At 36.6% G+C, this 22,904-nt stretch overlaps 1 protein-coding gene across 1 annotated transcript in view; it reads left to right on the top strand.

Moving 5' to 3' along the window:
* HMGA2 (high mobility group AT-hook 2) overlaps positions 1-22,904 on the top strand; it is a 199,699-nt gene that overhangs the window by 17,500 nt on the left and 159,295 nt on the right. The gene's annotated exons all lie outside the window — the stretch shown is intronic.

Here is a 22,904-nt window from a genome sequence, read left to right as displayed (position 1 = left end):
ATCTTTCTAATGGAATTGAGGAGGACCTCACTGAAAAGTGTCAGAAGGTCCATCACATAATAAAGAAGAAGATATAGTCCATGATGTATTTTGTAGTGACTTTTCTAGGATTTTCTTCATCCATCTTGTTTTTTTTTTCTTTCTCCACCTGAACACTACCTTTTTCCTATTGGCAGTTTCTTATGTTACACCATTTTATACACTTTATGTTACACCTTTTTAATCTCTTCATTGATGTACTCTTCTTTTTGCCACCCTTTCAAGAAGTAAAACATGGAGTAACTTGTCTTAAAAGTTTCTTGCTGATATCCTGGACATAAAGATTCTATGCCTCTGAAATCTTGGCTTTTCTGATCTTCAGGCTGGGTGAAGTTTATCAAGGACTTTATATGTCCTTGAATGGCTTGTGTTGCAAGACTTTGTGAGAACGCCTGAGCCATTCTTGTTATTGACTTCAGTAAGATGTGGCTTCTTGTTGACTAAAAATGGAAAGGATTGTGTTGTAAATTATTGAAAATCTCAGTTTTGGTCCTTAAAGATTTTTTTCCCTGTACATAAAAGAGGAAATAAAAGAATATTGTGCATTTGTTTATAGACTGAGTATTTCAGGTTTATGCTTCTTATATTGGCAAGAATATGGTGCCAGTAATAGTGAGAGATTAAGTTCAGTGAAATCCTTTGGTAAAAAACTTTCTCTGAAGAAGTAAATTACTGACTTTTCCATAGAAAATGTATTTTGTAGCAAGTTTAATTCTTTCCAATAATGTCATTCACTTATTTCCTCGAATTAGAGGTATATGTTTTAAAGTCACTGGATTTACTGGGCTCATGGTTTGGAAACCAATGTTTTACATTTTTATTCCTACAATAATAATTAGGCTTATTTACTTTTAAAAAATATATCCTATAAATTGTGTGTAGTAATGGTTTAATGTAATAGGAAGGGTAGGAAATGCATAGGGTTTCTTCTCACATGTCTTTTTTTATTTGAATTATTTTTTTTGAATTTTTTTGAATTATTTATTTTTATTTGAATTTCAAGTCTAGTCTTTTGATGTCCTAAATGTAACTCATATTATTGCTAGAGAAAAATGTTATTACTATTGTAAACTGTTTGAGATTAGAAATTTTTTTTGGTAGGAAAAAGACATCAGGGCGTAGTTTTGCCAGTGGACTATTGACATGCATATTTAAGATATTGCTAAAAAAAAAGTTGGACTCCCTTCTATCCTTCCCTCAGAATGCAGTGAATGGGATTGCATTAAAGTCATTAAGAGGTTTATCTGGGTGGAATGGCAAAAGTAAGCCCCGAATTTTATGTTCTCAGCTTGTACCACAAAGTATCTAGGTCAGGGGTGGAGAACCTGGAGCCTTGAGGCCACATGTGGCCCTCTAGGTCCTCCAGTGCAGCCCTTTGACAAAATCCAAACTTCACAGAACAAATCCCCTTAATAAAAGGACCTAGAAGATCACCATGTGGCCTCAAGGCCACAAGTCCCCCACCCTTGATCGAGGTATTCTACCATGCCTTCAGTAAATCTGCACTGAGTATCACTGAACCAAAGAATTATCAATTACTACCAAATAGCTTAATTTCTCTTAGAACTGAGAGGAGAAACATTTATATCTGATCATTATTTTCCCAAGTTTGCAGCCCTTTCTAGTAAGTGCAGAGGTTTTATGTCATATGTTGTTTATCAAACCGAAAAGCAGTGGTTTTGCTGTTTCCTTCAATATGGAAGTGCAGAGATGGACTGGTTAGCAGACTGCTGTAGAATTCCAGTAGCTGGAACTTCTGCCGGTTCAAATTAGGCAGTTAACCTTGGCAATTCTCAGTTTTTGCCTACAAAGGGAATTCTATCTTATGCTTTAGTTAGTGATGCAGTATGTTTAGAAATACATCTATTGAGTATAGCCAAAGAGAAAAAAAAATTGAGTGAAATTAAGAAAATGGTGGTCTAGCTTAACCAGCAGAATGTTATCACCAGATGTTGCTTTGCAGAAACAATTCATGTTTTAAACTGAAAAGCAAGGCAATAGACAATGAATTCATGGAAATAAGAGATGCTTTTCAATGTTTTGTGCAGAGCTTTTCTTTCTTTCTTTTTTTAAAGGGAAAGAAAATTAGCAATAGAGGGAAAATGCTACTGAAGTAGAATTTAGTAGTTTTTAATGGGAAAAAAGTAGCACTATAGAAGATACTAAGGTTGACCCAGAAACTCACCCAAAGGACTATAGTCTGAAGCTTAACTTCAATCACTACAAAGTTACTAACAAACCCCAGCTGCTTCCCCAAGCTACTGCTTCTTCCTTTTTTTAGTGAATGGGTGTGTACTGTACGTCAATTTAAAAATATGCATTTTCATTACTTTTATTAGCAAGCATCTCTTTTTCGGGGTCAGTTGTCCTTCTTTCATTTGAGAGCTTGTGATACAGGAAGGTGATGTAATTTTATGTGGTAGTTAAACTTGTGAGGTTTCTTGATAAGGCAACAAGGAGTTTTTGTTTTTCCCATTTTGCAGAAATCCAGACACTTGAGTGATATATTGGGAGGGGGAAGGGTAGAGGGGACTGTATAAGGAATTATAATGAAATCCATTACAAACTGGTTAGATTGAAAAAGTCCTGAAAATGTCGCCAATGTGGTTCTTCTAAAGGACTCAAGCTTCAATTTATTGGAGAAACTTAAAACTTGATTTTGAGGTTGAAGCCTTAAAAGTGTATCTAGATCTTTATTTCTACTGTTTTTTCCCCAGATGTTTGTTATCTTTTCTTTCTTTTCTAACATTTTCTGATCTAACACTCACACTATTTAAACTCAGATATAACTCTAGCCTTCAGAAAGGGATATCCAAAGGTACTTCTTGCAGGTACTATAGCATTGTAGCAGATTCACAAGTGAAGAAACAACTTTGATATAAAGAGAAGTGGTAGTGGAATGTATAAAGGTGAAGTCATTTTTCCCACTGGAAACTTAACAAAAATATATTTGAAAAAGTAGAGTTCTCTTTGAAGCATAAGGCTTTCTAAATAAACCATACAATGATTAAAATACTGATTCCCTAATGCATATGATCTGCATAGAATAGTGAAAGTAGCCTTTTTATATTCAGCCTTCCTTTTACAAAGATTAGTGATAAAACAATACTTTGAAAACCCAACTCTAATCCTATAGGGACAGTGCCTGTAAGAGTGTGTGTGTTTGGTTTTTTTTTAAATGATCTGCTAATGTACGTACTAAATCAGTCACTTAGAACTAGCATATTAAACAAGCAAACACAAATTCTACTTAGGATGTAAGAATTTAATTTGGCTTTCATCTCACTCGTGTGAAAGTTTATCTATTTAAGAAATTTTAACATTAAAATGCTGATTTTTCATGTTTTGAAAAACTTTTAAAAATGAACAGCATCCTAGCTTGTTAAACTGCTCATCTGTTGTATTCCAATTCATTTGACAATGGCCGAGTAATATCTAACAATTGAATTTCATGAAGGAAAGACCACATCAAGAACTGCTTGTAAGGGATGTCATGTTGCGACAATAATTATGTGACTTTTAAAAACTATAATTTTGTTAGAATATGTGGTGGCTGGTAGGTAGATTTGGTTTTGTTTTATTTTTGCCACTGGTGGGCTGGATAGTAAATTGCTTTCAGAGAAGTACTTTAGATAAATGTCCCAGTTTGTTTAACAATGTCATCATCTCAACACAAATCTGGCAAAAGGATTTATTTATTTTTCTCTTTGCTGACAATTACTAGCATTTTAAAATTTGTTAACTATTGTCAGGTAAAAAGTATTCAAAATTTGCATAGTAGTTTTGAGAATTTGAAAGGTAGCAGTGAATATCTTTTACAATAGTGAGAAGAACAATTGTGCTATGTTCAAGGATAGTAAAATTTCATTTTAAGACATTATTTTATCTCCATTCACACCTCTATTTTAAATCTCTATGGCTAGACATGGATAATGAATTAAGAAATTAAAATTTCTTTTTAAAATGAATTAAAAATTTGATAATTGCCATTTTGTCTATCAAATAATATTTCACAAAGTTTAAATGGCCATATTCAAAATTAGAACTAAAGAATAATATGAACAGCTGAATGCCTTTGGATAAAGCAATTAATTTACCCATCTTTTCCTTTCTTCATATTTAATAGGGAAAAATAATATTGCCCTACTGAGCAAGAATATCTTGTAGATAACTAATACTTGTAAAGCACTTTATGGTTGTAAAACATTAAAAAAAAAGCTTTATTGCTACAACTAGCTCAATTATCTGGGGACTGATTATTCAGTTTGTAGATTATCCAATTTCTTCCATTCTTTTTCTCATCTCTCCTGTTGCCTGCCCTTTGGCCATCTCCCTGCTCATTAGCGCCTCCACCAGATGGTTGGCAGGGTCAGGAATAGGAGGTCAGGAAAACTCAAAATAATTTTACTGCTTGTTAGCAGCTCTGGTAAAAGATTCGGTGGGGAAACAGATTGACACTAATGGCATACAGGAGGTTTTCAGATTATCTGTAGATTTAATTTATCTAGACTACTGCAACTCTGTCACTTTCTAGATTTTTTAGCCTATTTGGTGACAAGTGATTTAAAACAACTCTGTGTGTGTGTGTGTGTGTGTGTGCACGTGTGTGTGTAGCTGTCTATGTATGCTGTTACTTTTTTACTAGGACTTTTTACTGAATTATGCTTTTTCTGCTATATGTCTTCAGTGTTATTCAGATTTAAATAGGAATCTTCCTATTTAAATTTTATTCCATGGTGGCATTGTTGAGTAAAGAGGAAGACGGCAAGGCCAATTTAATATTGCCCATGTTCAAATTCCAAAGAATTTAATTAATTCTACTTTTGCTTTTAATAATATATTAATAAAATATTATTAGTATTAATAAACCATTACATGTATTAATGAAATTATTAATAAACTATGAAAACTTATATTTATGTAGTGTTTTAAGATCTATTATATACATTCTCTCATAAAATATTCATAGTGAAATATTTATTTATGGTGATACATATTTCTTTTATTTATTTATACTGAAAATAACATAGTGAGGCAGGCTAGTTTAATGGAAAGAATAGCATCTTGGGATTCATGAAGGAGAGAAGGCTTAATCTTATATTATGATCTTGGATAGATTATTTCATCTCTTTGTACTACAGTTGTAACCAATTAAATAAAGAACAGTAATTAAGAACGTGCATTTTAATAATAGTAGTAATAGTAATTGGCATTTCTATCACACTTTAAAGTTTACAAAGAAGATACTTTGTGTCTGCTGTCTCATTCAATCTGATGCCTCTGGTGCCATGCAAAATGCTGTATAGATGGAATTAAGGAAACATTTCTCTCCTTCAGAAATTTATCATTTAAGACAGGCAACATCAATAGGCATAGGAACAAAAGCTATATTAAGCAAACAATAGGCATCAAACAACTACTTAAAATAAAACTGTCAAATTAGCAAAGCCAAAGGGCATAGCTTCTGTGACTCTTGTGGGTTCTTCCATTTAGCCGTCCAAATTCAGTTCTGAGTCTTAAAGCTGAAGTGGATCTTGTATGTAAGTGCATCATGTTGTGAAGTCTTTAAGATCCCCATAACATTCAATATTTGTTCAGCAAACATTTATCAAGTGGCTCTTCTATGTGTAGAGTACCATGTTATGGGGAGGTAAATATTCCTTGTTGAATTTTTAGCAACCCTGGGGATTTTCAGGAAAATCTTCTGTGATTTTTTAAGTCCTGCCCCTGTGCTCAGGCCCTTTCCCTAGTGGTTTCTAAGGCAGAATTCTAAAGTGCCCCCCACCCCAACATAGCATTTGTATATACCAGCAACTTCAGTTAAGTTTCCCAAACTACTTAGGATCAAGGAACTCCTATGTAGCCAAGTTTTGAAGGTATAGATCAGAAATTCAGGCTCAGTAGGCTGTGGTTTTGATAATTTAATTTAATAAAGGATAATCAGCCAAATCAATCAGGGTCCTTTATAGATAAAGCATAGATTAGGGAATCCTGAAACTCCCAAATACATGAGTCAATGTACCTTTCTCTATTGTCTGAATTTTCCCCCCACAACTGATTTGGTTATATCATTATATACTTATTTTATGTATTTATTTTCATTGTATACTTATTTTATTGTGTACTTATTTAGAACTTTAATGGATCCTTGATCTCATTAATATAGGTATTTCTTCTAATGGCATAGAGGTCAACTTATCCATTCAGTCTATTTGATTTTCATTCATGTACTCCCATAAATCTTCTATGAAGGATTCACCAGTTTGGAGAGCTTCTGGGTCTTTGAACACTGGGTGATAACCAGGGCAGATCTTGGGCTTTTATCCCTTTTGTTCCTCTCTCACTACATGACTAGCCTTTTCCCTTTTATGGAGTACCATAGATAGATTTCCTTACATTAAAGCTTTTTTTCCCACTTGAATTCTAGAGCAAGCATTCAGCTTTCCAAAGTAGTCTCATGCTACATCATAAAGCATTTCAATGACAGAATTGACTTACTGGGGGTAGGGAGGAAGAGTCAGAATGAATTAATTTCATTGGGATAGATGTAAAGTCCTGCCCTGCAATCCAAATATCAGCAGAACATGTAGATGGTAGAGGAGATGTAGCTTGACTTCTGTGTTTTTCATGTTGAAAAGAGTTAGGAGTTTTGGTCAACTGCAAGTTAAATAAAGTCAATAGCATGATGTGGGTCTTAAAAATGCCTTAATAAAAACAAGCATAGTGTGCAGAACAAAGAGGAATTATAGTCCCACTCTGCATTGGTTAGATAACCTGGGTGCCATGTTTAACAAGGAACAACAAAGAAACTGAGGGGAATTGATACCATATCATTTGAAGTGTACTTGAAAGAACAGGGAATATTTGGATGAGAGAAGATTTACAATGTACAGGAGTGTTGTCTTCAAATATTTCAAAAGTTACCCAACAGAAGAAGGATTAGGCTGATTACATGTTCCTCCAGAAGAAATGTCTAGGGACATTAGGTAGGAACTCTGAGGAGGCAGAACTTAGCTTAATATAAGAAAGACTTATTAAAAATTAAAGTGGTTTGAAAATCCAATGAGTGTCCTTGTTGAGGATGTGAGTTCTCTATCACTGAGATGTTTGAACAGAGATTGATTGGGTGGCCATTTATCAGGAATGTTGTTGAGGGAATTCCTGCTTTGAAGTGAGTGGGAGTGCAAATTCCCACTAACATTCCTTCCAACTCTAAGATTCTATTATTCTATTTCTCACACTCTCAGAAAATGATTTTTACTAGTTTTATTCCATATGTATAGAACACTCATGTCTCAGTTCGATGGAAACAAGTACGTACCTTTGTTTTTAATATAAAGAGGCTATTCGTGGGATTACATGAATATATGCATCAAGGAAGACTACCCTGTTTAAGGAATTAAAAAAGAAGAAGGCAATGAGAAAGCACATCCTGGGTATGAGCAGTCTACAAAATGTAACAAGAAAAGGAAATCTGAACAACTGTAGTAAAGGATACTCCCAGAGAAATGTGTAGTTAAACAGATGGGAGAGGGAGGCATGTAGAAAGAGTAAGGGGTAACGGGGCGCAGTCATCTTGTTCCACTGGTATCCTGGCATGGTAGCAGAAAAGAAGGCCCAGAGCATCTTGGGTGGCCCCTATAGTAAACTGATGGGAAGAAAGACAAGTTGCACAGGAGAGACAGGCATGGACAGGTTGTCTACATTGATGAGATCACTGATCCATGTGAGAATTACACAGTGGCCTGCTTTGTGTTGTTCATTTCTAGTCACATACCTGTGCAAAGCTTTCCTTTCGTTATCTTTGTTGGTTGTTTTTTTCTTTTTTTTTTAATTAACAAATAAGAGACAAATATGTATTGGCAATGGAACAAATAATTTTCTTTACTAGACTCCTTTCGAGAACTTTTTTGTAAAACTTAAAGACAGACAGTTAACCAGTGGGACATGACTTGCTAATTTAACTTCAATCTAACACTTCCTGTTTATTTCACAGAATGAATACATATTCCACAATCTGAATAACAGAGCTTGTGGGCTAGGTCTCATAATTTAGAAGTTTAAGTATTAACATTACCAATAAAGGAAGAGAAGATCTGCCAAGTTCCTGGACAATCCAAATATTTTCAGTCTTTGGGGAGCACCCTATTATAGGAATCACAAAGGCTCAGTGAAGAGGTGAATGACTAAAAGAACAGCCATATGTGGAAGAACATGTAATCGTATGGTTATAGCTCATAATGTTTGTAAGCCTTTAAGCATTATACAAATGCTAGCTAATGTTGTTTTTATTACACCGTTATTAATCTTTTGTTTTTCACTCTTCAAAATAATTCTGATTTTGTAGAAGATTCTTATCCTCTTGATTTGTGTTGGAGACCCTTGATAAAATATAATTTTCTTATTTATAATAAGGGAGAACTGTCAATTTCATTTTTGTCTTTGTTCACTCAGTTTGTCCAGTTCTAATGTGTCCTTGGTTTCTTGATGGAAAAGTGACCTTTTTATTGTGCTGTTGAAGCCCTGGGGCCACTTGTAGTTGATAGATCTGAGAGGGAGGCCATGAGTTTATGACATGGCCATCTGTGTGTTTCCTGGTTTTACCCCCTGGAGGCTGACATTTCGGTAAGTGGCACAATATATTCACTATACTGAAGCATGAATTCATGTGTCTTATGGTCCAACAATCTACTATATACCTACAGTTTTATTTTTCTTTTAAGAGCAGAAGCAGTCAGATTTTCTTTTGCTCCCTAGCTCTCTTCAATCCCCTATTTTCCCCTCCCATCTTTAGACTTGTGAAGTTGGATATACTTCCCACATATATGGATGAAACTGTCTCTTTCCCAACCCTAACTCCCCACCCCTTATAATTCCTTTCATAGCAATGGTATAGAGTTTAATGGTGTTTATTGTACATTTTTGACATTCTGTTTGGATTTTCCATTTTAAGTGTGTTCATTTCCAGACCGTCAAACTGGAGGAATGGTTGAGTTCTGTGTATTTTGTTTAATAACAGTCTTCCTGTGGTGGTAGCCTACTTTTGTAGCCATTAAAATTTATCAATGAATCAGCCAGGTTTAGGATTTTATGCTTTACATCCTGTCTGTTGAGAATAATTGCTGAGATACTCAAACCCATTAAAATCCGTAGTTTCTTATAAACAATAAAATGGTGACTTTTTCCAATGTGTAACCTTAATCTGCTTTGACTGTTAGATCAATTATCCCAATGGAGATCAACTGAGCCTTTTTCAACTTGTAATACAAACATGTGAGCTTCACTATTATGATCTTATCATACTTGTCTGAACATTCTCAGGGTTTTCTTAGTATTCACGGGGATTCATACTATAGTCACTTGCACTGCACTGTTTCCTCTTAATGATATTAAGTACCTTGAGAAATCTGATCTGTGAGTTGCTTTCCATAGTTGGCTTTATTGGGACCTTTCAAGTGTTCATAGTATTATATAGTATGAATGATGAATGTCTGTGCTAATGTAGTGTGAAATCATTTTCGTTTATTTGTTTTTTTTTTCCTGATTGGGTCGGATATTGTATACTTAAAAAAGGCATGAAGTATTTAGCGTGCTATTTTTTTAGCTAAGTATATTATTATGAAAATATTTAACCTCATGAAAGGAACTAAACCTTTACATTACTAAGACACTTTTTCTCAAGCATTTAAATGTATTTGAATAGATGTGCATAAATATATAAAGTTTGATGGAACATAGAATCTTAGAGCCAAAAAGAATGTAAATTTCATATAATGCAGATACATTGCTCATTCTGACAGAGAGACATGCTATTTATATATGTACTTACAGATAATATGTATAATACATATATATGTATACATGTATAATGTATATGCACAAATACATATACATTTTACATATGTATATGTGTGTGCATAAAATATATAAAATTTATATTTTGTCTGTATACACACACACACACACACACACATAAATTTCTCCCACTTCTCTGGGCCAGTTTCTACACCAATTAACTAAGGAGTTTTGACTAGATGATCTCTAAGTTTCTTTCCAGCTTGAGTTAATTATCATGTTTTAAAACATCTCTTTGGAAGGTGACTTCACAAGTATCTTGATAATCAGTCCAGAGTTAAACAACCTTTACTGTGAGATTGTTCTTTATGTCTAACCAAAATCCCTCCTAATGTAGTTTTGAGTCCATTTCCTCTTGGTCTGTTCTTACAGAGATGGAGAACAGCTGGTTGCTAGCCTCTGTAAAATAAATCTTGATATTTATGAAAATTTACTAAGGCACTCCCACAGCCTTCTCTTCTTCATGTTAACATTCCCAGCTTTTTAACCTTTTTCTCATACATTCTATTTTCCAAACTGTTAACCATCATTTCAAATATAGTCAACATTCTGAAGCATAATGGAAAATCTGCAACATGTTATAAACCCAGTTGAATTAAGGGGATCTGGTCACCTATAGACACTATGTTACATGAGGGATCATTTTACAATATGTCTCTCCTCCCAAAGATCCATCCCTTTTAAGTAAAAAAAAAAAAGAGAGGGAAGAGGGTTCAGCAAAACTAAACAATATATTTGGGATTTTAGGTGATGTTCCACAGCCATAGTCTTCCACTTCAGCAGGAAAAAAAAGTATGGGGGTGGGTTGGGGGGGAGGTGCATTCTCAAAGCTCTTATTTGGGGACCAAACTTGGTCATTATAATGTCACAGCATTCAAATTGGATTTTTGCTGTTTCATTATTCATTGCATTTAAGTCACCATAATCATCACGTATATTGTTGCTCTGGTCCTGCTAACTTCATTTTGTATCAGTTCATATAAGTTTTCCGATGTTTCTCTGCAGTCTTCATATCCATAATGTGCCACAGTTTGTTTTGCCATTCCCCAATCAATGGGCATCTACTTTGTTTTCAACTCTTTTCTACCGTAAAAAGTTGCCATTCAGACATTCTGATTCTAAAGAGAAGTATGGTATGTCAAAACATCGCAAAAGACCGCTTTGATAAAAACCATGAGGATTAATTAGAACAGGGCTGATCTTAGAGAAAAGTAGATTTTACAGTAGCTCTGAGCAAAGGACAGCTCCAACCGGTACTGAGATTGTTGAAACAAAAAAGAAGGGGTACATTAAGGAGATATTGTGAAAGTTAAAGCAGCAGATTTTTACAATGGACTACATGCTACATATGAGAAGAGAGGAAATTATGGTGGAATGCGGTATAGGGGGAAACGGAGAAGAGGAAACAGAGTTTCCTATTTGAAATTATCTATCTACTATCGGCAAATGAGGGGGGTAGGCAAGCCAAACAAGAAATAACAATGCTTTCAAGCATTTTTAAAATATGCTACAGTTTTTTTAAAGCTATATGATGTGTTGGTATAAAGAGACTATAGCTGTCAAGAGCCAATAGATGTTCATTTGCTTAGATTGATAATGTATTAATCTTTTGGTTTTCATGATCCCTTTTTGTGATTAATTGTAGAGCTCAAAGCATACCAGTTTCAATAGTGAAGAGTGATGTTTTCTAAGCACTGAACAATAGTCAAATGGCCAAGTTGATCATTTTATTGAAACCCTGGTAATATTAGATCTGATAGGAAGAAACTTGGAAAACAAAGTGTTGTTGTTGTTGTTTTTACTGAAGGTGAGTCATTACTAGTGTGTATTGTGGAATTGTGGAAACTGCGGAAAGGAGTTGTGGAAATTTGAACTATAGTGAGGTATATGGCCTATTGATATATTTTTTTCTTCTCTCTCTCTCTCTCTCTCTCTCTTTCTCTCTCTCTCTCTTTCTTTCTCTCTCTCTCCCCCCCCCGTGCTTTGTCCAATAGTAGACACTAAAAAATTGTTCTCTGAATTCCATACAATTCTCTGTAACCTTTATATGTTTACATGCTCCAATGGTGTTAATGGTTCAATTACTTTAATGTAAATTAGCTGTCAAAAAGTTCATCTCCCAAGGCAGGTGGTTGCCCTGGGATATGTTGGTTGGGAGCAGCCAGGCCTCATTATCACTGCTTTGACAGATATAATGCTAACTTCCTTCATGACTGAAAGTAAAAAAATTGCTAGCCTCCCTTATAATTTTGTAGACATGAGTTGAGAACAGTCATACTTTCAAGGAGCCATTGGATAGACTGCATTACAAGACTATAAATTCATATTAGTGCAGTTGATCCTAACAATGCTGGGTTAAATTTCACTCTTATTCAATAAAATAGTATCCATTCAGCATTTATTAAGAACCTACTATGTGTAAGGTACCATGCTGGGCAGAGGGCATTCCTTTGTTTGCTGGTTACATTTTTGAGCTATCATCCTTTGCAAAATTATATCAATGCAGTATCAAAAAAAATCAGAAAATAACTGAGGAATTTAAAAATAGCACCCATTGTTTAATATTTCCTCAAGGTAGACCAAGGTCAAATGACAGAATGTGGGTTATATCCTGAAGCTGGGATAATCCAACCTGGTGGATAAAACAACAAAGAATACTGAGAACATTTCTACATCTGAAAAAAAGATATTTCACTTCTTCATAGCAAAAGGAAACAGGGACATGGGCTGTTGACCGAGATTTCCAGGAACAACTATAGATCTGGGAGAGCCCTGAACTGTGAAATCAAATGGCATAAGAAAAATAATGCCCTTTTAGACACCTAAAGACAATGCTCACTCATTCTATTATCCAGGTCATTGATCCTCAAACATTTGTTTTGCAATTCTTCCATGGTAACAACACCTTACACCAAAGTACACACACACACACACACACACACACACACACACACACACACACACCAAAGAGTGACATTGTGAAGGTGCTGAGAATCAATCAATCAACAAGTATTTATTAAGTACCTACTATGTGCCAGGCACTGTACTAGGTGCTGAAGGTATAAATACAAAGAATGAAACAATCCCATCTCCTAAAGAGCTTACATTTTAATGGGTGAGACAGGTCCATATACAGCAAAAATGCAAAGTGAAAAATACAAGTATATACAAAGTAGTCAAATGCAAGGTGGTTTCAGAAGGAGGGCACTAGTAGTTAGGGTTGGAAGGGGTGATCAAGAAAAGTTTCATACAGAAAATGGTACCTGGCCTGCATCTTAAAGCAAAAGAGGGACTCTGTTGAGAAGGGGAAAGGATGCACAAGTATTTTTATTTTTCTATCACCTTCATTTTACAACGTATCCTACTTCTCAGAGATCCGTCTCTTAGGGATAAAAAAAAAGATTTCCCATTTTAGAAAATGATGATATTTTAAAATGAAGTATCCAAGGGAAATGTTGAGTGAAGCTGAGAGAGATAACGGACTGGGGAGTGGAAGGACAATGGTAGAGGTGGACAACACACTGAGAGGGATAGAGAGAGGAGAGAGAAGAAAAGAGAGATAGAAAGAGAAAAGAGAAGAGAGAGGAGGGACAAAGAAAGGAGAGAGAAAAAAGAGAAGAGGAAGAGAGAGACAGAGAAAGACAGAGACAGAGAGATACAAGAGAGGAGAGAGAGAGCCCACTGTGATGAAGTAGACAGAGATCTGACCTGAAAGCTAAGGAAAACCTGGATTCAAGTCTGCCTCTGTATAATACTGGTTGTTTGATCATGGGCAAGTCACTATACAAGATAACTCTGACTCTTTAAATTGTAGAGAAGGAACCAACCTGCACTGACAGAAGGGGTTCCTCACCTGGATGTTCCCTATATCAATGAAATCACAGGTCCAGTCTTTATTCCTATGTTTAAGGCATTCTGTAGAATACAACAAACATGAAAATAAGAACTGAACTAACATGCTCCTGGGGGATGTAACAGATACAGAAATGTCAATACAACATAATTTGAGGAGGGTGATAGAGCATAAACAACCAGAGGATCAGGGGAGATCTCATAGAAGAGGTGGTGACTTAGAAACTCTTTGGAGGGATCCTTTCATTTAAAAAAAATACTTTAAATTTGATTAAATAATTGAATTCATCAAATGTTTATTAAGACTCTACAGGTTGCTGTGTTGTGTGCTAAGCACAGCAGTTATAGAATGTAGATAAGACTGCAGATAAGTCTCCCCTCATGGAATTTATTGTCTAGAAATTGGGGATAAGATACAAATAGGACTAAATATTAATAGTCAATATCCTCCCTTCTTCTCTATATCTACCAAATCCCTTTGAAGCTCAACTCAAACAGTACTTCTCCCATGAAGCTTCTCTTGATTTACTAATCAGTCAAGATCATTCCCTCCACCCCAAACACTTTTGCAAAAACTCTTGGTAGTGGTAAAGTGGGTGGGTGGGGAGTTAGAGGGATTAAACTGATCAAATGATATATTATTTATAAAGTGCTTAGCACAGTGTCTGGCATATAGTAGGCACTTTCTAAATGCTTATTTACTTCCCTTTTCCCCTTACCTCTTGGACTTGTGATTTCATTGGTACAGAAAATCTCAGTAAGGAAACTCTCTGAACCAGTGCAGATTGAAACTTGTTCTGCATTATACAGAGCTGCCTGGGATACTGAGAGGTGAAGTCTTTCATTCAGGTTCAGATGGCCAGTATGTGACAGGCAGGATGTTCCTGACTCTTAGCTCTGCTCTTTATGCACCATACCATGCTACAAAGACAAAAAGTAGTCTCTGCCCTCAAGAAGACAAGAAGCAATGGGCACAGTTAAAATAATTAGCTTTGATGGGGAGTCAAAGTCAAGTCAGTCATTATTTATTTGGCCATACCATGGAAATGATACTCAACCAAGATACAGTGCTGCTTTGGGTAGGTAGATGCTGTACTCCTCATCTCCATAAAGCAACATCTCTGGTTAGTAATATGATATTAAGTGTGACTCAAAGGGCAGACTCAAAGTCTACCAAGTCTGAAAGATATTGGTTCCTCATGGGCTGGTCTTTTATGCTCTAGTCTAGATGATAAGGAAGTTACATCAATAGTTTGAACCTGAGTCCTCTGAACCAGTGAAATCTTAGGGACAGCTTCCCTACCTGTTGGAGTTGGGGTGGGAGGAACTGCAAGAATTAGTCTACCCTACATGGTAGATATTGTTTCTACCACAAAAAGAAACATTTTAATGTTTAAAAACTGAACCGTGGGATATATATTGTCTGAGAACAGTAAGTGTGGGAGAGCAGCCATCTTAAATGATGGCACAACAAATCTTTAGTAGTTAAAGTTGACCCATTTTGAGGTGCTAACATTAATGTTTAACACAATCTCACACTACCAACAGAATCATGGTATTATATACAACATGCTAGTAACTACACAAGCTAAGTTACTTTCATAGCATGTAGCAGCACTCAGTTAATTCTTGAAGGAGCTTATAATCTAATGGAAACTCAAGAAATACATACATAAAAAAATGAAATAACCACACTATAATTAAATAGACACATAAGATGATAGTGTGTGTCATCAAAATCTCTGTAGGGTAAGGACCTATCTTATTCATTGTGCACATAGTAGGCATTCAAGAAATATTAATAGAATGAATGAATGGCAGAAGCCATGTATGATTAAGTGCTATGGGTGATACAGAGGATGGGATGCAGAGGAAGAGGTCATTGCAGTCTGGGGAGGTCAGGAAAGTTTTTAATTGAGGAGGTAGGGATGGAACTGGACTTCAAAGGCAAGAATAAGTAAGATTTATAAAGGCAGAGAGGAAAGGGAAGGAAGGATTATGGGACCATTGATTTAAAACGGATTCTTCAGTGTGTGTGTGTGTGTGTGTGTGTGTGTGTGTGTGTGTGTGTATGTGTGTGTGTGTTATGAACCATTTAGGCATTTTGGTGAGGTCTACAGGATCCCTTCTCAAATAATGTTTATTGCCCACATTTATAATTGAAGGACAAATAAATTTAATTTAGAAGATAGTGAAAAAAATGTAACTTTTTTACCTTTCCATATTCATAGACCCCATGGAATCTATCCCCAGGCCCTTCCAGGGACCTTTTTGCTTATGTGGTATCTAACCCAAATAGAAACAGAGGCCATTAATCCATATATAAAAATCCCTGCAGAATGTATTTTGACTTAGTTTTAAAATGTAATATCCTCTATGTTTTATTGTATTTTTATTTATTCTGTTAAGTGTTTCCCAATTACATTTTGCTATAATTCAGACAGCACTCAGGGACTGTGTGCTTGACACCTCTCATGTAGAGAAATCTTATTTATGAATGAGGAAACTGAAACCCCGAGAGATTAAGTGACTTGTCTAACATCATATAGGTAGCAAAAAGTAGGATTTGAACCCCTGTTGTCTGACTTCAGATCCAATGTTCTTTCTACTGGAGCCAAATTTCACTTTATAGAATTCATGCTTTGTCTTGGGGGACGTGGGAAGTAATCAAAAACAGGGGATTGATGTGAAGAAAGCAATGCTTTAGAAAGATCGATCTGGCATCTGTGTGCCAGGTGGATGGCCAAGAGTTGGGGGTATGGCAGAGAGAAAAGCAGAAAAACCTACTCGAAAAGGTTCTTGCAATAATCTAGGCTTGAAGAGAGGTGAGCCCGATGAACGCACATTAATTCACAGAATTAGAGAATCTCAGAATTTGAAAGGAACTCAAAGATTATTTTTCTAATCCAGCCTCTATCTAAGAGAGCAAGACCAAAATATCAAGCAAATCTACTAGATTATCCAGCCTTGGCTTGAGATCTTTGAATGGGAAGCCATTGCTGTCACAGGGAGTCTGTTCTGCTTTTGTTGTTTGTTATTTTCAGCTGTGTTCAACTCTTTGTAATGTCATTTGGAGTTTTCTCGGCAAAGATACTGGAATGGTTTGTCATTTCCTTCTCCAGCTCATTTTACAAATGAGGAAACTGAGACAAACAAGGTAAAGTGACTTGCCCAGGGTCACCCAACTAGTAAGTGTCTGAGGCTGGATTTGAACTCAGGGCTTCCTGACCACCTCGCTGCTCCCTGTTCCATTTTTAGATGGCTAAAATTAAGCCTAAATTTGCCTCTTTGAAGTTTTTACACCTTTCACCTAGCTCTACTCCCTGGGACCAAAGTAGAATAAGCCTAATTCCTGTTCTACTAGGCAGCCTTTCAGATACTTGAAGATAGCTATTATCTCTCTCCCTTCACCTCCTTCCTGCCCAAGTCTGTACTTCTCTACACTAACCATCCTCAGTTCCTTCAAATGATCCTCATGGATCATGAACTCAAGGTCCTTACCTCCTCTGGTTACTCCAGCATATTAATTTCCTTAATCAAATACATGGAATTTAATATCCCTATCCAAATAAGAGATGTGTAAAGTTATTTAGCACTGTAAGTGTTATACAGTAGGTGCTATATAATGCCCTCAATGGAATAGGATAGTCAAAATGTGGTCTGCCCAAGGGCCAAGAATCTCCCTAGTCCCAGACAATATGCTTTTAGTACAGAATAAAGATCTAAGTTGTATTAATTTTTTTGGCCTTTATGTCATACTATTGATTCATTACTGTGATTACAGTTCTTTAAAACTCTTTTTTTCTGGTAAAGTTGTTTAGCCACGCCTTTACAATCTTGTATTTGTAAAGTAGGATTGCTGGGGTTTTTTTTTTTAATGCATGTGTAATATTTTATTTTTCCCTATTAAATTTCATCTTATCTGAGTTGACTCAGTGTTTTAACCTATCTAGATCTTTTTTTTTTTGAATCCTCATTCCATCCTAAAGTGTTGTTAGTAATCTCTCCTGGCTTTGTGCCTTCTTTAGGTTCAACAAACATACAATCTAGCTTTTATTCAAATCATTGATAAAAATGTCAGACAACTCAGGGCTATACACAGCTCCCTAGGGCCTCCACTGGAGACTACTTCCTTACTTATCTTGAGCACCAATTCTCTATTAGCAATTTTTGTTCTTTCTTCCAGCCTATTTTTCTTGGCAATAAAAATAGAAGGAAAATTAGAATTAAGCATCTCTGCCTTCTCATTGTCATGAGTTATCTCCCCATCCTCCATGAGCAACAGTTCTAATCTTTCTTTGATTATCCGCTTTGCGTCAATATGACTGAACATCTTTAAAGCCCCTTTTTGTTATCCTTAGTTTTACTGTTTAGTATCAACCCACAAGATCATAGCTCAGAGGATCAAAGATTTAGAGCTGGAAGGGAACATGGAGGCCAATGGAGTCTGATTTTTTTTTTTTTTGAGATTAGGTACCTGAGGTCCAGGGAGGTTAAGTTTCTTGTCCAGAGTCACACAGGTACTAAGTATCAGAGGCAGGATTTGAACTCAAATCTTGCTGACCCCAAGCCCAGTACTCTATCCACTATATCACCTAGCTCATAATAAACTTTAGAATTCCTGATACTAATTTTTTTCAGGATTTCCATGCTATTATATTTATGCTCCATCATCTGCTCTGGCTTCCATCTGCTGTGAATATCTTTTTAAAAAATCTAAAGTGTGGGGCAGCTAGGTGGTGAAATGGATAGAGCACCAGCCCCGAAGTCAGGAGGACCTGAGTTCAAATCCAGCCTCCGACCAAACACTTGGCACTTACTAGCTGTGTGACCCTGGGCAAGTCACTTAACCCCAACTGCCTAAAAAAACAAAAACAAATCTAAAGTGTTTGGTGAGTTCTCTATATATCTGCATTGGTCTTTTTAGATAGCTCCCTCTTTTCCTCTTCATCAGAATCATTTCCTTTTGGTGTCTTCAGATTTCCTTTCTTGAGAGTTTCCTGTCATTCTTTGGCTGACTTCTCCTATGGGATTGTAGGCCATAGAGTCTCACCTATCCTTCCTCTGAAACCTTTAAAAATCTGTTCTCTAAAAATCAAGGGTGAATATCCAACTATTCTCAGGTTTCCTCTCCTCCATCACAAATTCTAAGATGGAACAGTCACTTCCTCCCCAGGTTCCCATCATTTCTACCCTAGCAATCAGTTCCTTCTTGTTGTTGAAAATTAGATCCAGAAGAGAATTTCCCCTTAGCTCTTCTACCTTTAGAAGGATGAAATTACATCAAGGCAAGTCAATATATTATTAACTGCTCTGCTTTTGGCAGAGAGAGCTCCAACAGGTGTCCAAATAGTTGAAGTCCCTCATCACTTTGCATTGTGACTTTGTGCCAGACCTGTGATCCATTTTCCAACATCTATTTCCTCTTTCTGTCTAGGTGGTCTGTAGTATATTCTGATGACAATATCACTTGGATGTATGTGTGTGTGTGTGTGTGTGTGTGTGTGTGTGTGTGTGTGAGAGAGAGAGGTGGGGGGAGGTATTGAGGAGCAGTGAAAAGAAATTGGATTTGTAGTTAGATGACTTGAGTTTTCCATCCCAGATCTTCTGCTTCTTACCTCTATGACTGAGGCCAAGTCACTGTTCCTCTCTGGGCCTCATTTTCCTCATCTCTTCAATGAAAAAGCCTATTAGATAAGAAGGGGTTGGAAAAGCTAAAGGATTCAACCAGATAAAAATGTAATTGGGAAATATTTAACAAAATAAGTAAAAATACAATAAAAATCAAAAGTGGTTATTTGTGGTTTTCTAAATCCATGCGTGACCTCTAAGGATCATTATGTATGACTTTGTGGCCTTGGTTTCTATTTGAGTTGGACACTCCTGGACTAGTTGACACTTCTAAGGATCTTTCCAGTTTTGCTTATGATCTTATGAACTGAATCACCAGTAGAGAATTATTTAATAAATAAAAGAAAAGATAGGGCCCTCAGGAATAAGCAAGAACTTCCCCCTACTTTTTTCCTCTTCAGGATAGAGATATGCATATTTGAAAGCAGAAGAGAAGTGATACAATTGAAGAGTTTTAGACATGAAGGAGATAATTGAGGGAAAAGTTTCCATAGGGTAGGGGAAGAGATAGGACAAAGAACACAGATGATTGGTTTTCCTTGGTAAATTGGAATAATATCTCTTCCACAGAAACAGAAGAGAAGGAAAGAATGGGTCAATAGGTAAAGATATTTTGAGATGGAGAGCAGAGGGAAATGAAGGAGGTGATCTATTCTTAGACCTCTCAAGGGGTGATAGCAGTTTTCTCAACAAAATAGGAAGGCCACCTCATGTTGATGTGGTGGGAATTTACCCATAATGTAGTGAAGGCTTCCCACTGCAGAGCCCAGAGAAGGGGATGAGTGAAGGGTTCCTCAAGCATTTATTAAGCTCTGATTAAGTGCGAGACTGGCTGGGATGAGGGCATAAATAGTATGCTTCTCAGTTTTGCAGATAACATGAGGCTCTGAGAAATTTATACAGACTAGGCTGATGGGCCATATCCAATAAGAAGAAATTTAACAAAGATAAATTGTAAGTTCCTTAACTGGGTACAGAAAAATCAACTTCTTAAGGGCAAGACAAAGTTGGTGCAGCTAATCCTACCTAGTAGTCCATGTGAAATCTGTCTGGGGGCTTTAGTGGACTGATGACTCAAAATCAGTAAATTGTGTTACATGGCTACCCAAAAAACCCCAATTAATGTCATCTTAGGCTACATTTTTAAAGCATTTTACGAAGGTTAGGGAGGTTATTGACCTATTCTGGGGTGGGGAACCTGTGGACACGAGGCCACATGTGGCCCTCTAGGTCCTCAAGTGAGGCCCTTTGATTGAATCCAAACTTCACAGAACAAATCCCCCTAATAACAGGATTTGTTGTATAAAACTTGGACTCAGTCAAAAGGACCTAGAAGGCCACATGTGGCCTCGAGGCAACAGGTTCCCCACCCCTGACCTGTGCTCTAGTACTATGCTGTTGTTACATCATATTTGGACTATTGCATTGCTCCGTTTTAGGAAAGATGTTGATAAAGTGGAGAGTCCAGAAGAGGGTAGCCAAGATGGTAAAAGGACTAGAGACTAAACCAAACTAAACTAGAGACTAAACTAAATCGAGTACAAGAATTGTGAATGTTTTGTATGGGAAAAGAAAGGAATTAATGGGAGGGACATAATAACTGTCTTCAAGAATTTTATAGTTATCTCTTGGAAGAGGAATTAGTCAACAATAATTCAAGTCAAGAAGCACTTATTAAGTACTTGCTGTGTGCCAGGCACTGGGCTAAGTGCTGAATAAGATTTCTTTTGCTTTGGCCCCAGAAAACAGAACTAAGAGCAAGCAACCAATCAATCTGTAAGCATTAGTTAAATACGTACCATGGGCTAATCACTGAAAATATAAAGAAAGGCAAAAACATGACCTGATTTCAATGATCTCCTAGGCTAGTGAAGAAGGCAATGTGTACATAATACGAGAAACATGGCACGAGACAAATACAGAGCAGATGCAAGATTGTCTTAGGTCTTGCTGGAGCACTGGGAAAGGTCTTCCTGGCTAAGGTGCCTCTTGAACCAAGCCTTAAAGGAAACCAGGGATTCTGAGATTCAAAGAGTTGGAGGTTAGGAGAAGGAGCTTTCCAGGTATTAGGGTCAGTTAGTTCAAAGCTTGGAGTCAGGAGATGGAAGGTCATATGTGAGAAACAGCAGGTAAGCCAGTGTGGCTAGACTACAGAATTTGTGGAGGGAAGTCACATGTGAAAAGACGTTTGAAAAATAGGAAAGGACCAGATTGTGAAGTTTTCAATGCCAAACAGAGACCTTTATATTTGATCCTAGAAGTAATAGGGAGCCATAGGGAATTTGCTGAGTATAGGGGTGAAATGTTCAGACTTGAGCATCAGGAGAATCACCTTGGTAGCTTGAAGATATCAAGGCAGAGATTTGAGGCAGGAAGTCCAAAGATAGTGGTGCCCTCAGCAGTCACTGGAAAGTTCAGAAGAGGGGTAGATGGAAGTTTCAGAGATTCTGTAGGTAGCTGTAAGTAAAAACTCCCTTCCAAATGAAACTGGGCAAAAGAGGAATTGGCTACCTTGGGGAAGTAGTGGGTTTTGAGCAGAGGTTGGGGCAGGGATGGAGAACCTGCAGCCTTGAGGCCACATGTGGCCTTCTAGGTTCTTGGGTGTGGACTTTTAACTGAGCCCAAGTTTTATAGAACAAATCATTTTATTAAAAGGATTTGTTTTAGGAAGTTTAGATTCAGTCTAAGGGCCACTCTTGATGACCTAGAGGGCCACAGGTTCCCCACCCTTGGTTGGGGGATTTTGTGAAAAGAGTTCTTGGTCTGGTGTGGGTTAAAATGGATGGTTCTACAGTCTTTTCCAACTCTTAAGCTTCTGTTCTTGTGAGAATAGAGGGGTTGAGAGGGTTTGAGCTTTAAGAAAAGAGAACTCAGAATGGATAGCAGGAAATTTTTCATATCTCTTCTTTGCTAAATTAATCAATTATTTTGTTTTATCATATTTCATAGGCCAGTTTAGGAACATTCTTGAGAGGTCGTCAGATCAGACCAACCTATTTCTATTCCGATGTCCTACAGGAAATAGTAAGGCAAAGCTATCACAAGAAGACAACTTGAAAACACAAGAGTTCATACTTTAAAGTGCACTTAGACCTCATTTTATCCAAGTGTCTTTATTCTCTTCATTTTTGTGACTCACCTCAGACTTCACTTGAGGGCACTAATAACCTCTCTCAGTAGAGAGCCTACTTCAGGCTATGAACAAATGAGTATTTCCATTCACCAAGGTTCATAGATTGTGGAAAGGATATCTCCGAAAAAATATCTGGACACTTTCACTTTGTGCTAAATGTGTCTGTACTAAATGTGGAATGATAAAATTAGTCTGCTTGCCAAGCACCTGAAAAAATGGCATTGAGAGAATTTGGGTACTGAAAATCCTGTCCCCTAGATAGTTGAACTTATTTAAAATATATTTATGTGGAGGGTATTTGTGTGTGTGTGGGTATGTGTGGGTGTGTGTGAGAGAGAGAGACATTTTCTTCATTATTTATTTATTTCCTAAGAATTCATTTAAAATTTTTTTG

Source organism: Vombatus ursinus, unplaced genomic scaffold, assembly GCF_900497805.2.
Source record: "Vombatus ursinus unplaced genomic scaffold, bare-nosed wombat genome assembly UNPS02010320.1, whole genome shotgun sequence".
Lineage (NCBI taxonomy): Eukaryota > Metazoa > Chordata > Mammalia > Diprotodontia > Vombatidae > Vombatus > Vombatus ursinus.
This window is presented reverse-complemented; position numbering and strand designations above follow the sequence as displayed.